Source organism: Polistes canadensis, unplaced genomic scaffold, assembly GCF_001313835.1.
Source record: "Polistes canadensis isolate GaletaPanama2010 unplaced genomic scaffold, ASM131383v1 scaffold_151, whole genome shotgun sequence".
Classification (NCBI taxonomy): domain Eukaryota; kingdom Metazoa; phylum Arthropoda; class Insecta; order Hymenoptera; family Vespidae; genus Polistes; species Polistes canadensis.
Window position 1 is genome coordinate 373,216 of NW_014569698.1, and position 4,668 is coordinate 377,883.

The window sequence follows — 4,668 nt, forward strand, 5'->3', positions numbered from 1 at the left end:
GCGTGGTGGTGTAAGGGGTGCTGAACAGAAAATACATCCATAAGTTTCAACTCAGGGGAAAAGAAATTTTGTACCTTTTTTTTTTTTTTTTTTTTCATTATCATTATAATAATCGTGAAAAAAAATATTTTTCTAAATATGAAAACAAATTGAAAAGAAGAAGCTTACCCTTTAGTGGTAGAAATACGAGAGAGAGAGAGAAAGAGAATTTTCATTTCTCTCTCTTTATTTTCAATCGTCCATCCGTTTTTCATTCCACATCGTTCGTTCCTATTAACTTGGACATTTTGACATGAACTTTGAGAAAATTTGCAATTTTAATTTCCCTCGCGACAACTGAAGTTATCATCGTGGTAAGAAAAAAAAAAAAAAAAAAAAGAAATCGCAGAAAAATATGGAGAAGAAGAAGAAAAAGAAGAAAAAGAATTAAATAATTTGAGAAATATATAAAATATTACTTTGTTATATCGCATCTCGATAAAGAAAAATTATATAAGTGTGTGTGTGTGTGTGTATTGTGTGCTTTTTTTTTTTCTTTTAACGAAATGATATAAAACGAAAAGAGACAAAAAGTTTTCTAGTAAATCTTGAAAGAATAAACAAGATCAAATGTGTTTCTCCTGTTGTTCCGTATATAAAATCTCTCTTTTTCTTGAAAGTATTCGTCTGCTTAGGATTAGGAAGCATCTTATGTAATCTTAATGCTTCACGACGAGCTTGTAGAAACCAAGCCAACTTGAAATCTTTGTAAAACGTTAAAACGAATCGTCGAGGTATCTTTTTTTCTTTTTTTCTTTTTTTTCTTTTACCACAACAAATGGCTCGTCAAGTATGTATGGGATGTTAGAAAGTACTAGTAGTATTAGTAGTAATAGTAATAGTAGTAGTAGTAGTAGTAAAAAGTAAAACGTGTGCGTAGTATAAAATTGAAGATTATGTGAGTAACTAAAAGGAATGAAAAAGAGTGGATAAAAAAAAAACAAACAAAAATTACGATAGAAAAGTTTCATTTGTAGTAGTATAGAAAAGATATACGACAACAATATATTTGCGAATAAAAAGATAAATGTTTGGTTCACTTTATTTTCTCAAAGCTTTTTTAAAAGAATTTTGTATACGCGCTTATGTATACAGAAGAATATATATTTGCGTTTGGCCAATAAATAATGTTGAAATGATTTATTTATAAAAGATATACTTCACAATGCTCTTTATAAATACGAGAAACATTAAATATCATTTTTATTATAAATTTTGTTTTCATTTTATAGAGAGATATATTCTATTTTCATTTGAATATACGAAATTACGACAAATTCTACAATAAATATATATAAATACTGAACACATATTTAATAAAAAGAGAAAATACTATTATTAATAATAATTTAAATAAAAGCAATAAAAAAAACTTAGAGACATTACATCCGATCGAGAGAATTATTTGATTAAATCGTTTGATCATACATATATATATAAAAATATCGATATAAAATTTAATTAAAATTATACAATATACAAGAAACATTGTTTGATAAGTTCAAATCGAATCGGATCGTTTTCTGTTTAACTTATCGAAATTGGTTCTTGGATAATTGGTACGGTCACTAAAGTAAAACGTCTTGTTCTTAAGTGGTTAAATGCATTACCAAGTGAAGATGAAGAAGAGAGAGAGAGAGAGAGAGAGAGAGAGACAGAGAGAGAGAGAAGAGAAAGAGAGGGAGAAGAAGATCGTAGGTGAAAGGGTGGAGTTCATTTGTCCCGAGACAATTATGTCACGAGAAACGTTAGTAGAAATGTTAAAAGGAAACATAGGTTGCATACTGCGTTGAAGGAAAATGTTGTCAACGTTCTGTAAATGTCTCTCTCTCTCTCTCTCTCTTTCTCTCTCTACTACGACCTTTGCACCTTTGCACCTTTGCACAAGATTCTACCCTTTACCCATTCACCCCCTTGGGAAATAGAGGAAATCTAACCTAGAACTTATGTTAAATAGTGAAACAATTATCTTATTTTTAATTTAATATAAAATATAAGTAAATTACACGCACCACACCACACCTCCATAAAAAAGAAAAAAAAGAAAAGATAAAGTAATTAAAGTTATTCAATAATATCGATTAAAAAAGTTCAATATAAAAGCTGTCTTCGTTAACTTGTTAATTATCAGCTTCGTTCGTTTAATATCTTTTTATTTTCTCTTTGGTTCTTTTTTTTTCTTTTTTTTTTTTTTTTTTTTTTTGGAAAAATTATAATTTAATAAAATATTCTTCGTTTCTTAAGAGAGATATTACAGAAATAATATTTATCTAAAAATATGAATATATATATTTAAATTATATATAAATATAATATCACAATATAAAGTTGTGTGTCTCTTTAAAAATCAATACGTTCATCTCAAATATAATATTTATAATAATATAATAAGATAATAATTAATCGGACATTATAAAAATTGCTTGACTTATCTTTCTATAATTAGATAAAATTATTTAAATAAATATACATATGATTTATAAGATAAAAAAAATAAATTCGATACACACCATTGAAATGATATGAAATTTCAATACTTTATAATTACATATCGATTATAATGAAATTCTCGTGTAACATTAAGGAATATCGAATAAATGCGAAGAATAAAATAAGATCGATATGTGTAGTAAGGGGATATAGAATAGTTATAGATAATAGATAGAAACTCGCGAAAGATCGTAGAAATTGCAATTGGCGTCCAACTCGACATTCGAATACGCCCTTTCGAATTTCGAAGAAGAAATCGATCGGAGTTTACTGTTACTGTCGTAATTGCCTTACAAGTGGAGCAAGAGTATGCCAGAAAAGAGAGAAAGAGAGAGAGAGAGAGAGAGAGAGAGAGACAAAAGAGAGAATAAGAGAAGAGAAGACAGGAAAGGAGAGGAGAGGAGAGGAGAGAATCAGGAAGTCCCATTCGTCGTAAATTTCTGCCTCTGACGTAACGCCCTAAAGCACGCTCCTAATTCTAAACAGTTCTAGGAAGTGCAGTTTAGTGTATGTGGTATGACGTCAGAGGTTTCCAAAGCCATATACCATAGACCAAAAAAAGTGTTATTTCGACTAGGAAGAGATAAACTTTTTCTTATCTCCAATCGTGACAAATGATCTCGGGGGAAAGAAAAATCGTGAGTTTTAGTAGATCAATCGTTGGAAATCGTTATTTTTCTTATGTGTCTATATAAGAGCGGATAAGTTCGAACGGTACAAAAAGAATTTTTCTAACGTCGAAGTTCTTTTAACAATGATTTATGCGTATCTACGAAATCATTTGTCAATTATCTAAACTACTACTACTATTACATATTATATTGATAGTATTATACTTGATAAATTATTTTTGACTAATTAAATTATATTTCATTTATTTTTATATATATACAAATATATTATTATTATTATTTATTTATTTATTTAATGATAGCATTGAGATAGAATTAAGAGAATGATATATCTGATACAAAATTATGATCATTTTATATATATACTCTCTATAATATATATTAATATAATAATATTTTATATATATTTAATAAAGAATAAAATTTGATGATTAACTTTTACGAATGTTTAACAAGTCGATTTATAATAGAAACAATTAAACGAAAAGTCATTCGCGAATATGAGTTCTATTTGTCTCATAACGACGTATTCGTCTAGGATATCTAGAATAATCAAAGAAGCATTGGCAGAAGTGTGGAAACAACTTCCTCAACTATATACTATTCGCTTGTTCGCAAAAAGGGAAAACTCGACGAGTACTATACGCGTGACTACGTTACCTTCTTGTAGGAAATTTCGCAAATGTCGATGAGATTCCTTTAAACACTTTACCTATCTTCTATATTTCTCTCTCTCTCTATTTCATTTGTAAGACCTGATTGGACCATTGGAGCTTGAAGCGATGGAGGCATGAGCATGCATTTGGTGAACAGAACTAACAGGTGTATTACTCTACTTGTCTGCCCCGAAACCGTGCACAGACGATTTAACTTTAACTTAGAAAATAAATATCCTTGCCTAGCAGAAATCTAGTTTACTATTTTCCCCATTCTTTTAAAAAATTCTTATAAATGTGTATATATTTCTTTTCTTTTTTTTTTTTTTTCACTTTTTATTCGTTGATTTATTCCTATAATACTCTCTTTTACTTTCTCTTATTGTTTTCATTATTTATTTCTCTCTCTCTCTCTCTCTCTCTCTCTATCTTTCGTTCTATTTTTTTTGTATACCATTGCAATCGTTCTGTCCCTTTTATTTCTTTTTTTTTTTAAATCTTTCTCTCTTTCCCTTCTGTCTTATTAGTCTCTTTATCTTCTCTCTCTCTCTTCTTTTTATTTTGTATTAAATTGTCTCCCTTTCTTTCTCTTTCATACTTTTTCTCTGTCACTCACTCACTCGCTCTTTCTTTCTTTCCCCCTTCTCAACCATTTTTTTTTCTATCGGTCTGGCTAGCTATCGTTCTCCCTACCTTTCTATTTTTTTTTTTTTGCGTCAGCCTCCCTCTGTTCGCTATTTCTTTCTGTCTTTTCATTCTTTTTAAGAATCAGTCTCTCTCTTGAACGTCGAAGCAGTTCATTCGATTCCATCGATATCCAGACGAGAAGGTTGTTGGTTGGTTGGTTAGTT